The sequence below is a fragment of the Megalops cyprinoides genome, chromosome 10, assembly GCF_013368585.1.
Source record: "Megalops cyprinoides isolate fMegCyp1 chromosome 10, fMegCyp1.pri, whole genome shotgun sequence".
NCBI lineage: Eukaryota > Metazoa > Chordata > Actinopteri > Elopiformes > Megalopidae > Megalops > Megalops cyprinoides.
Window position 1 is genome coordinate 5,788,516 of NC_050592.1, and position 13,066 is coordinate 5,801,581.

The following is a 13,066-nucleotide window of genomic DNA, read 5'->3' on the forward strand; positions in this document are numbered from 1 at the left end:
AATCTTGTGGATGTACCTATGTATTGTCTTGGATCTGTATCAGTTTTTTTTTTTTTTTTTTTTGACCAAACCCATTTTTGTGTACAGATGTTGTGGTGTAGGTGTTGCAGGGTATCGCATAGATTATGCTGTCACATCCTTCTCAGCTCATCATTGACAGTATTTCCTTCTGTGAATGTCAAGCTCCTCAGAGTTTGAGCTATTCAATACCAGCAGCCTCCAGGAACGGAAGATCCAGGTTGAGGCAGACTCCCTGTCCTGCCTTGTGGTTCTCAGCATCAGTCCATTCCACAGATGCAACAGCAACCTGTCCACCTGAAGTACAGCTAACCCAGAGCCTTCCCCCCCCGACCCTAAGACTGAACAATGCACCATCACCATCACTGATGACCCATGACTCATCAATGATTTAACAACTTCTTATTTGAAATATAACGATTTTGATTTTAGCAACAGCTTTTTTTTTTACGCAGACACAAACATTATTACAGTACGAACTACATTTGTCTCAAGTTATACCAATGTATATGTCAGTCATTTTGAATACCAAATTTTCTCACAACCCATATGTGGATCTCTCTCAGCTGAGGAATGCGGGGTGTTCACACAATGGTTTGGGATTTTGTCTTTAGACTGGGAAAATAAAACCAAACGTTTTAAAAAGTAACAAACAGTTAACTGAAACCCATCCTTCAGTATTACAGAAAACAAACAGGTGACTGGAATTGCATTTAAAAATACAGCTTAATCGTGAATTTAACAGATGCAGCATCTGACAATTAAGACACCAGTCCATGAGAGAGAGGAGGCGGCTGTCACAACTGAAGTCAAATTATATTATACATGTTATTATTAGTAGTAAGAATATTAACTAACTGAATGTTAATAAAAGCCCTCGGTAACACTTCTGCATAAGGAAGCTGAGAAGCTCTGAAAGACCAGCAGGTGTCAGGGTAGTTGGAGAAACAATCTCTTGCCACACCTTACTCGTTGTCATCCCACGACGAATTTGGAAGAATTTGACCTTGAAATAACAAAAGGGTGAGATCTATATTCTCCGTCTCTCTGCTGATGATTATGGCAATCAGCAATAATCGTTATTAGGATACTAACCATGAGATGTGCTGTAGCACCCTACTGTTTCTCTGATTCTTTACATGTATATAATATTACCTATACATAACCTATACATAACATACATAATCATTCAGATTTATAATGAATAGCTCGAAAGCTGTATTTCGTTGGTAGCAAGTCAACACAACATTAATAATACAGGAGGTGTGTAAGCGTTATGCTCATCGTTAGATATGAACGCGTCCTTAAAATCTTAGATAGCATATTAAGTCATATAAAGCTAGCTGCAGTATTACTGATACATATAATTCCCTAAAATATACATAGCTATTATCTGCATTTTCGCCAACAATCGCATGCTCACGTTGTCTTCTATGCAACCAACACAAAACTTCCAGAAGCTGGGAAGCAGTCGCCGCCTCTCTTTATTTTTACGCATGGGTTTGCATTTCCGACCGAGGCCGAAGAACGCCGATGAATTCTTGGTGCAAATCGGGAATACGGAGGAAAGGCGGGGGAGTACATCGCAGCTGCCTAAGCAAAGGGCGAACTGGGAGAGAGAACATTTTGCTTCCTGGAAATCTAACTAGCTGTTGACACCTGTTCTCGTTTTCCACGAAACCGTATGGATACATTGCATTCGACAAGGGGAACAGTTACAGTTTAAAAAGGACGAGAAAGAAAAAAAAACACCAAGGGGGAAATTATTGATGCCTCAGGTAATTGCACTCTGTTAAACATTGCCGTTTACTTCAAAACCTGGCAGCTATGTAGCTAATAACACCGGTTTGCTCGCTAGGTAACGAGCAAGTTACAGCGTGTTAGAGCTACTACTCCCCTGTAGTCATTGGCTAGCTAGCGAGCTACAGTAGGCATCTACCTACCTAGCTAAACAGGTTGTAAGTTGACAGCTGTTGATGTTTCCGATAATGTCCTGCGATCGCACTTTATTCATTTTAATTAGGTAAAAGTTGTTTAGGTCGCTGTTGGTACTAACGTTAGTTTGCTGGTTAATAACTCTCTCTGTTTTCAGTGACTTAGCTAGCTGTAATGTTTCAACTGCTGTATAAGTGCATACAATTCACCAACCTTCCGCGCATTAGAAAACAAAAGCAAGGTAACGTTAGCTAGCTCGCAACCAACGAAACCAAGTTAACCAACATTGTCTCAGTTTCCAATCATTTATAAGTCCAGGAAGTATCTTTGGTAACCGGCTAAGTTTTATGACTCTTATGTACGGCTATAATTCTCCTTGGTTCTCTGTGAAACAACGTTGCGTTTGTTGATTGAGTCAGCTTTCAAGCCCTACTACGGAAGAGATAGCTAGCTAAAGTTAGCTTGATCGGCGCACTGTCTGTAGGTAATAATGGGTTTACTTGAGTGGTCTTGAGATAGTTTTATGACTCTTTAGTAAGGCCTTATTGAGGCCATTATTTTATATTAATTTGGTAATAATTTTAGAATTAGTATTTTTAGATGGATTGTCCATTTTATGCGGCACGATTTGACGATGGGCATATTTGAAAGTAGCCTACTAGTTACATGTTTTAGTGAGACAAAGTGGTTTATAGTAGGGACAACTGAATTTAGCAAACTTATTTGAAAATAAAGTTCTTCATTCTATTTTGAATACTTTGACGCAAAATTTTGTATAAATATGTATGTATCTCTCACACTCACACACGCAGTATATATATATGTATATATATATATATATATATATATATATACATATATATATATATATATATATGTATATACACACACACACACAAACACATACGCGTGTGTTTCATAAGGTAGGCAAATTGACAGGCAAAAGGCAAACGTAAACAACACTAAAAACGATGGCTATAGGTTTGGTTGCTGTTATGCATAAAACTTTTCACTGTTTTCACGCAGTTTTGTCTGTTAGCGGTGTCATGTCTCTTACATTTTAATCTTGGCCCAAAGTATCGTTTTATGTATGAGAGTAGGGAGGCATTCAAAGTCGTTCTCGCGTAAGTGAGGTTTAGCCTTCTCTATTTCGAGCCCTTTTAGGTGTAAAGGCAACAGTGTGTTTAATGATTAAGCTCGGTGGAGTTCAAGGTATTTCCACTGTATGTAAATATGGTGTGGCCCAAGTCCAGCAAGGAGAACATTTAAGTGTGTTATTCTCCTCATCCACAGGTCTTTACGTGAGTCCAGACACCAGATAGGTTCAGCAGTACCTTTACAAAGTGGCGAAACAGGGAAAGCTTGTCGCAACAGACACCAAATGAATAATCTGATCATTTGAGTTTGTCAGACATGACAGCATGTGTTTTCTTTCCTGATGTCATTCCAGTAGAAATCAGCCTGCATTTTTCCAGGACCTAATCACAATCTGTAGAAAGTAGGGTCATACATTTCCAAATTAATTTTATTTAATCAACAGAATTATGTTTTTTGGGCTTGCTCGGACCGCTTTTTAGACTGTGTTACGTTTGATCTTCATATGATGCAGACTCCTGTGGTGTCATTACATTACATTGCATTACATTACATTCATTTAGCAGACACTCCGGAGCGACTTCCAGCACAAGAGAACAGAAGTGTATCCATTCAAGTTGAATGAGCAACAGTGTCAGACCAGGCTAACAACACTTCCAGACCAGTGAGTGTGAGCATAACACTATCTGAGCCTCACTACAAGGTAACTTCTACAACTTGACTAGACAAGGGAGGCCAAGTATACTACCATACGTACATACCATACATCAGTCACAAGATCATATTAAACATCTGATGACGATACCTGGAGGGTGCTGAGATGTCACGCCTGGTCAGTCGTAAACACAACATATGTGTTTTGAATAATGAGAAGGGATACCAAGAGGTGACAGGCTATAAGTTGACTTTTGGAGCCATACTTCTAATAATTTCCATTCAGAGCTCTGTGAATTTATCTGGTCACATTAAAGCTGTAAGTACACCGCACTGCATTATTTTTGTGGCCTTAAATGATTTTTTGCATTTACAAATCTTCTTTTTTCATGGTTTTTTTTCCACCTTAATTTTATTCCAAATTCCATTCATGGTGTTCATTAGGTTCTATTGTCTGAGCAATACAATTACCTGCATGCAAAAACTCCCAGCAATGACACAAAATTGTGTTAGGCAGTGGAAAGTGTAAGGAACCATTTTACAGAAAAACCATGTGAGAAAAGAAAAATTGGTATTTTGAAATTATGTTGGTTCTCATGCCAAATTTCCTCATTCTGAGTTCTCTAGAACTGAGACTCATTACAATGGAGAAAGACATTGGGATAATTGGAATTTGAGTCATCCCTTGGGGCATCTTTATCAAAAGTCTGCTAAAATAATCCTAACATGGTAATACCACAATAGGTCATGGATTAAAATAGATAGTATCACTTGGCAGTTCCCAAAGTCAAGTTATGACACAAGCAATGCAATTTAAAATTTTCCTTGCTGTAAGGGGGAGATGGTTGAAGTTCCATTCTATACATTTCAAGGAACTGGAACCACAATGAACAGACTATGTATTCCTCCACCCGAAGCCAGAAGATACATCCTTTACAACGTGCTTTAGCCCAATGGCTTGGTGGTTTGGTGAGAAAAAAGGGTAATGCCACAAAAACAGATTCAGATGAATAAAACATCAGGATTGGCTCAGGTGAATTTAATGGTGTGGAATCTGACTGGGCCGGTCAGCACAGTACACCCATAGCTGTAAGCATAGCCACAACTCTGTGTAGCCCCCTAACTTTGTGGGTGGGTTTTTTTTCCAGTGATCATAAAAATGACACTGAAATGCATGGCATGTCCTCCCTATATTAGAATGAGATAACAGGATTCTGCTGCTAATGAATTCATTGTATACCAATGTTCTGTCCGGTTATACTGACACCTTTCTTCATGAACTGTTTTTTTAAATGCAAGGATAAATGGCAGTGCTTGAGGAATTTCATGAAATTGCATTAGCATTGCATTATAATAATAGTAATAAAGTAATAAAGAAAACAATGACATGAATATTTCATCTGTTTGAGTTAACAGACTGCTGAAAAGTTGTCTGACTCAAGAGTGATGGGGGAAGAAAAGAGAAACTAGCCAAATGAGCAAAGAAGAAATTTTGCCTTTGATGCACAGAAAATACCCAAAATGGAAAATGTGAACATCACATAATTAACAATTTTAGTCTTTTGAAAATACATTTGACTTCGGAAGGTGTTCGTAAATGTTAAGATGACTAGATGACTTGGGAAATTAGTTCTCATATTCTGTAAAAATAGAAAATGCAAACATGGAAATCAAAATAGTTCAAATCATTTTGATTGTTCAGTCATTTAATATTAGAAAGGGTTTCAAAATTTCGTTCATGAAGTTGCATGATTTTATTGTGTGGCTTAACTTTGACTTACGGTTTAATAACACATGCTGTAAAATATCCTAAAAATTGGTGTTAATTAGATTCCAAAGTAAAGTTATTTCCATCCTGCTGCATGAAACTGCCTTGACTTGATCATGCTGGTTGACATACTGATTTGCATAGTGTTATTCTTTTATAGATATCGCATCACACACTTTCCATTGATGTTGACAGTGACCTTCACTTTGGTGTATTTTAAGCACATGCTGTCTGTTTTCCTGTCTTTCTCGTCTTATGCTTATTTGTCAAAGTTGTGATTGGGATACAGGATATTAATTCTACCCAGAGGAAGGCATATCAGTCAGATTCAAGACAGGGCCCTTCACTGTTACCACAAAGCACAGCATGGACAGTCAATTGTGAAATGACAACAGCGATACTGCCAAAAATAAAATAGGAGTTAGGTTTGAAATGAGGTTTTTCATCCAAAATTGATGCAGATTGAAGCAAGGTGGTTATAATAGGTACAGTTAAGTAGCAAACATTCTTATAAGATCCCGTGTCCCCAGTGAGCAAGCTAGAGATGACACTGGATGGCACATGTAAAGGAAGAAGAGCTGTTGGGAAACCAATTCCGTGTAGGCAGAAAATCCAGATCATGTCTGTTGAAGTGATACTGAACAGGAAGGTGTTCTTTATCAATTTCTATGTGAAGATACAGAGAAATAAGAAAAGGTTTAAGGTTGGATTAGCAAACTGATTACTTCTAATATGAATACTATGAAGGAGAACAACGTCTTTAGAGGAGAGAGTACTTCCTATGTCGTTTTAAGAAAATCTTGTCAAAGGTTTGCAATTGCTAATAATTACTTGAGTATTGGGAGAAAATGTCAAGGCATGTTTTCCCATGTAAGCCGGTCCTCCTTGCTGACATTAAATTACCATTCAAAGTTTGAGTGTCATTGACTTTGAAATTGAAACTGAAATGTTGAAATATATTGTAAATATTCACTCTCCATTTCATGTTGAGGTAGTAAAAGAGGATGTCAGCTTAAGTAGGGAAACTTATTTGTTATTTATTTGTTATTTGATAAACTGATGTTTAATATACTGATAAACTGTAGGGATCAACAAGGTGATGAAATTCAGGTTTATCAGTTAACATTGGAGTTGCTGTCATGATTCAAATGTGTCTGATCTCTTTTAGCTTGGGAATGAATACTATTGTTCCTGTCAGTTTTTTTTTTTTCTGAACTGTATTTTTTTGTGAAAAAAAAAAAGAAAAAAAGTCATTTTGCGTAACCCCACTGTTTAGGCATTTTGAACTTTTGAATATTTTTGAATATTGTGGGATGTTGGGCAACTGTAATATTTGCGGTATTGGGTGTTTTGACTGGTAGAATGTAGACAGGGTGCTGCAATCATGAAATGACTGCAGCTGTGCTTGCACCAGCAGAAGGCCACCTACAGCGCAACAGGAAGGACAAACAGTGCCGTAAATCTCAAAGACGACAATCAACGTCTTGCAGATTCACATTGAGGCAAAGGAATTTTGAATGTTGCTGTAGGCCTGTATGTTAGCATCTGATTCTGTCTGAAGAGGAGTTTTAGGGACCTAATGAAAATGATTTTTTTTGTGCATTTTCTGTAAGTTTGCACCTTGAGCTCTGTCTCGTGGTCTTGCCAGGTGAGTGAGTAATGTGCGGGACGAGAATTAAGGCTGATTCGACATTGCCAGTGACAGGGTCACATGACTTTGAGTGCATGTAAGTACATGCTCCGTCATGGATCATTCACAAAATATTCTTTGGTTTTCAAAATCATCAGGGCAAACACTGCTATGGGTTAATAGGTGGAGGTCACCATTATGTGGGTGTGCAGTTAACACCTTAATTATGCTGAGAAGGGCTTTGGGCGTAAGAGCCCGAGTATTAAAGGGATGAAATACTGGACTGCCATGCTGTTGCTGGATGTGTGAATCATATCGCAACAGAGTGTATATGAATGACATTTGGTGTTGCCACTGAAAGAGCCGTTTTTAATTGAGGGTGTCCATAGGGGTATCTTCTCAGTGACGCTCAGATCTTTGAAAGTGCCGTTAACTCTGCAATCGAATGGAGGGCACGCATAACCAAACGTCTTTAATCTGAAAAGAAGTCATTTAAATTATTTACTTTTTAGATTGACCAAAATAAATTAACACCAAAGAGCTTTGGAAGATAAAGACTGGAGAGCCAACAGCCTATTAAAATACTTCATACAGATACCCATTTGTTTCTAGAAGATACATGTAGCAAGACACGTGAAACAAGGTAAGATAACTAATAATTATTAGGTATTAGATAACTAATAAGATTCTGCTAATCTGATTTCGCTGTTTATCCTTAATTAGACAGCTGGGTGGATAGCAAGCTTTGATGATGAATGTTTGTGACTCATCAGATGTATTGTTTGGGTGTATTTGATTTCTTGCTATTTTCGTGGTATTGTACTTTGCTACCTTCCTCTTTGATGGTGGCGGGCGCTTATCCAAGCCATGCCACTGCTGTCAACCTCTTGAGAGGGTGAAAAACATTATTAAGTAGCGTAATAGCAGCGTAAGCTGCATGTGTATACATTTTTGAGCAACGCTATCCAGATAATCCACAGCGACAACTCGGGTAATCAGTAGCTGACAGAGTTATCTATAGGTTTTTTTTCTCTCCAAGTTGCAGTTCGCTAAAGGGCAAGCTGAGATCGCGTTTCCCTTTCAATGTGTGACAGAGTAATCTGGATCAGCAGTGCAAAGCCTAGTGTGGGCTGGTTTGTGTGTAAAGGAGAGAGAGCTGGCATAACACAGTCAACAACCTGCGGTTCGCATCAGAGCAAGATAGGCTCGGGCCTCTCGATGGGCGTGCGTTTGTTTGAAAATATTTGACATGCTTATCATTCTGCTGGGGAATGGAGGCTCGTCGTGGTGCACTGGAAGAAGGAGGAGAAGGAGAGAGAGGGAAAGAGAGGAGAGACAGACAGAAAAACAAAAACCAGGACATGTCCAGACCCAGACCTCTTATTAGAACATTTGCTTCACCAGGGAGAAAGGCGGGGGGGGGGGCGGGAACGATGGGGGGGAGTGTGCGCGTTTTGTTTGGGTTGCTTTCTGTGGGTGGCAGAAGATTACTGTTTCCATGGTGTGTCTACAGGCCCAAGGTGCTAACTGCAGGGAGGCCGATACGGCCCTGAAGGTGCCGACACAGTCCTGCTCATGGAAGATTTTTACACTCCCTCAAAGTGACAGGGTTCTGCCAAACCTACCTTTGTTATCAGTGCTATCATGTTTCTCAGTATTGTTAAGTGTACTGATCACATTGATTGTCACATGCTGTATGTCTCTACCCTAAGATCTGAATTAAAAACAATCATATTGTTGTTTTTTTTTTTTTTTTTTGCAAAAGAATCACATCTCAAAGAAATCCATAGTAATCAGATTGGGTGTTCAGGCCATTGAAATGAGTAATTTGGAAAGGAGTTTATATCCAAAAGAATACACCAGGTCAGTTTTATATCAGATATGAACTTCTGCACAGGCTGCTGTGCCAGCAATCCTGATATTATGTTACAGTTTGATTCTGCAGATAACCAACAATACAGTACTCTCATGGCAGCAAGAGCTCCTTTTACAAACTCATAGAACGAAACAAAACCAGAGCTGTTTTACACATGAAAACATTGGATACACAAACCTCAATAGCTGTTGACTTTGATTGTAGTGTGTGATGATGGAATTGACGGTTTTAATGAAGTACATTTAAAATCAGGCTGATGGTGGACTGTACACCTTTCATTCAGTGAGTAGTTTTAATAATAAAGTAGTCTAGGCTAAGGGACAGTGATGTTCGCTGATTATGTGTCTGTGCTTCCCATTTTTGTCTTGCATGGATTGTTACCATGCCTCCCTGCTTCTATTTACACAGGAAGGAATGTCCTTCTCTTAGTGAATTCCCTGAATTTCCTTTGCTTTGTGTCATCAGTTATGTCTGTTTTTTTTTTTTTTTTGTAAGATATCTCTGTGTGCGGTGATGACATCACAACGGTTTGTTGTGTCGCCGATAATCCCCGTAGAGCTCTTTTGAGACATTCCTGCTAGCTAGATTATCTTACTGCCTAGCCCTCGGCAATGCAAGGATAGCCCAAGGCTGAGCTTACCTCGCATCCGCTACAGAAACCTGCGCTTTTGAATTCCGGCTACAGCACACTACAAAGACGCTGGTGATGAAAGTGTGAAAATGTAAGCGGATTTGGGGACATATAAGCTCATATTTGATAAAATCACACTATTTCTCAGGCTGCCAAAATGCCTTTGCCGATACCATTTTTTTCTCACCGTGCTGGAACTGATGCTTTCCTCACAAAACCTGTCATTGGCAAGTGCTGGAGGGTGCAGAAGGAACTTGCATGGTGCTCTGTCCCACAGTGTGTCATTTTGGACTTAAATCCTGAGTGTTACAGGCAGGTGTTGTGGGAGAGCATTGAGTGTTTACTCACTGTCCACTTTGTGTCAGCGTCACTCGTGGTGGTGAGTGTCGGCGCCGAGCTTCAGAGGAAGCCAAGGAGTCTTTTAAAAGGGAAGTGAGTAGGGCAGCGGGCCCCACTGCAAGCCTATCAAATGACACATTGATTCACATTTTTTGCACTGCTGTTTACATAATCTCTCTGGATTTTTTTTTCTTTTTTTTTTTTCTGAAAAGCGCTGTTTCAGCCTGGCTGGCTCTGTACTGGCTCTATGGCAGAAAATCATAATCCTCTTTTAGATGCAGCTACAGGATTATGTGTTTTGCTAAAGAATGTTTGCTAGAGGGATGAGACTCTACAACATCAACATAATTGAAATGTTTTGGACACTTATGTACGGGAGAGTTAGGTGCAAAAATATTGGGTTAGCAAGCTATGTGTTGGTATAACTTTTAGGTGATAAGAGAGGCCTTTTAATTTATTCATACTCTCAATAAATCACAACAAAAAGATGACATACGTGAAGAAATGCAGATGTATAATCTGTAAATGATTCTGCGGTTTCTGTAACAGGCATGTAAAAGCATGCTCTGAATGTTTTTTCACAGTTTAGTAACTCATTAAGTGTTGATGTCAAATAGCTTTGATATTGTGTGATGTGTTTATTTTGTAAAGTCTGAAATGATGTGTGACATTAACAGAAATATGTGAAAAGCATTGTGGTGGAGTCTTGTTTTCCAGACATCCTCCTACTCCAAAACAGTGTTCTGTTTCTGTGGTCCAGTGCCATTATTATTGACATGCTGGTTTCCTGCCTCATTGCACCGTACACACCTCTGGCCATCTCAACAGTGGCTTGTCAACATATTCACAACAAATTCCAGTGGGCATTGTACACCCCCCTCACCCCCCAGGCCTTCTTTTCTGTTTCTTTGGTCAAAATGTTGGGGCTGAGTTTATTTGAAAGTGATGTGTTCTGGCCAATAAATTGGCACATTATAAACCAAAAAAGGTTTTAGAAATACGTCCGCCTCAAAACATTACCCTGTGAAACTATGACGTCAGAGTACCAAATATTCATAAGTATTCATTACTGAAGATGGGCGAAGGGACGTGTTCTGGTGCCGGTGGTCCTGTTTCCGCGGTTGTCATAGCAACGACTCCAGAGCTGGGAGCGGATGCAAGGGAGTGAGCCGGTGGCAGACAGGCAGACAGGAAACCGCTGAAACTCGAGTGCTGTCCTCACTGTGGGACTCTTTATTATTTTGGCTTGTTTTCTTTTGTGTAGAAAGCCTGTGATGAGGCATTGCTGAAGTTTTCATTTTGTACTGATTTTATCATTAAAGACTTGGCTGAAATACACAGAGGAGTGGCTCAGTGGGCAAGGCACTCTTCTTGAGTACAGGCCGAGGCCTGTGGCCCGGGTTCAAAACCGGATGTGTGATCAGCTGACAATAACCGAAAACCCACAGCGGCAGACCAGAGTAGCTTTTTTTTTTCAGCTGGGGACAGGGCTGGGCAGGTCAGTCAGGGTTTCCTCGTTTCACTGCTTCACTGCTCTCGGGGCATCATGTGGTTCGTCAGACGCCTGTGAGTTGCTCATGATGTCAGCATCACCGTGCTGTGTGACTTACAGTGTGAAAAATAGCTGTTGACTGTTTGTGGGTGTGTGGGAGGATTGCATTAGTCTCTCTTCCGTGCTCCTGAAGGAGCTCAGACTTTGTCTCAGTGAGGTAAGCCCAACGTGCATCGGGTGATTCCGAACAGCACAGCATAAAATGTAAAGCGGGTTTAAGCACTCCAGACAGGTTGGATGTCAAAAAGCATGACAATATAAATAGAGATCTGTCAACCATGATAACCGTTTTGTTTTCCAGTCTTATTGTGCCTGAACTAACAGATGTATGGCATGTGACAATTTTTTAGTTTAATCATTTGATGTTAATCTAATGTTAGTATAGTTACTGTTGCTTGACACAGACAATTCCTTTGTGAGGGGGTGAGGTCAACAAGTCTTTAAGCTTGAATACTTGTGCCAGTCATTGGCCTTCAACATATATAACAGACAAATGAAATGGAAACAAGTGAACTTGGTAAGCTGCAGTGAATCATTGAGTTGCTGTTGTAAATAAAGTCAGACAAAGATTGCTGATAAAGAAGCAGGTGCTGTATGACTGTGAGGGGAAATCTCAGAGTCGCAATATTAGACGTTAATCACATGCAGGGAGCTGCAGCAGAAAAGCTTGAAAAATGCTTGGCTCATTTTCGTACAGCCGAAGTAGGTGACCCTGAAGGGACGGGCTCTTCTCTCTTTCGGAAGAACATTACCACCCACCGATATTGTGAAGGTAGAGACTTTTAGAAAATCTTGTTTGAGCTACCCTTAGAGATTGGTTAGTTTAATTCTATTTTAGTACATTTTCCCAGAATAATGTAATATTATCTAAGTTGATATACCCAAGGTACACAGATAGCCTAGCAAATCAAAACATTCACTGGAGGTTGCTGTAAATATATAATATTTATATTTTATAATGTAAAATAATATAATAATATATAAAATAAATATAAAATATATATTATTATATATATAATAAATAAAATAAAATATTTTATAAAATATTTTAATGTTCACGAAGTGTTTTATTCTCTAAAGTCAGTCAAAAATGATATTTTGCAAGATTTTCTTTTTAAAAGTGTTAGTACGAGTAACTTCATTCAAGCTAATGAGCGTGCCAGCTAATTTTCCAGAGTTTCTTGGCAACACGTAGTTATTCCAGATATTCTGCTAGGAAGAAATGAGTTTGTGCAGAGATATTCAACAATTCTTTTGAATAGCCTAGCCTGTGTGTTGAATATACAATACAAGGCACATAGTAGATGAGAGAGAAGTAGCTGAAAAGCTTTTCCATGATCGAGTAGTTACTGCAGAAAGCCACAGGGCTCATAACTGAATGGTTGCTGATTCAGTTCCTCACTTGGGCACTGCTACTGTACCCTTGGGCAAGGTACCTAACCCAGAATTGCCTCAGTAAAAATCCATCTGTATACATGGATAACGTGAAAACTGTAATGTATGTAAGTCGCTCTGGATAAGAGCTGTCTGCTGAATGACAGTGATGTATTGTAATATAGGGATTGTTT

At 39.3% G+C, this 13,066-nt stretch overlaps 1 protein-coding gene across 1 annotated transcript in view; it reads left to right on the forward strand.

The window, feature by feature from the left end:
- The first annotated feature begins 1,595 nt into the window (after positions 1–1,595).
- ptpn3 (protein tyrosine phosphatase non-receptor type 3) overlaps positions 1,596–13,066 on the forward strand; it is an 83,286-nt gene continuing 71,815 nt past the window's right edge. The window contains exon 1 of the mRNA XM_036539072.1: positions 1,596–1,796. The gene's annotated coding sequence lies outside the window, so the exon portion shown is untranslated. The remainder of the gene's footprint in view (positions 1,797–13,066) is intronic.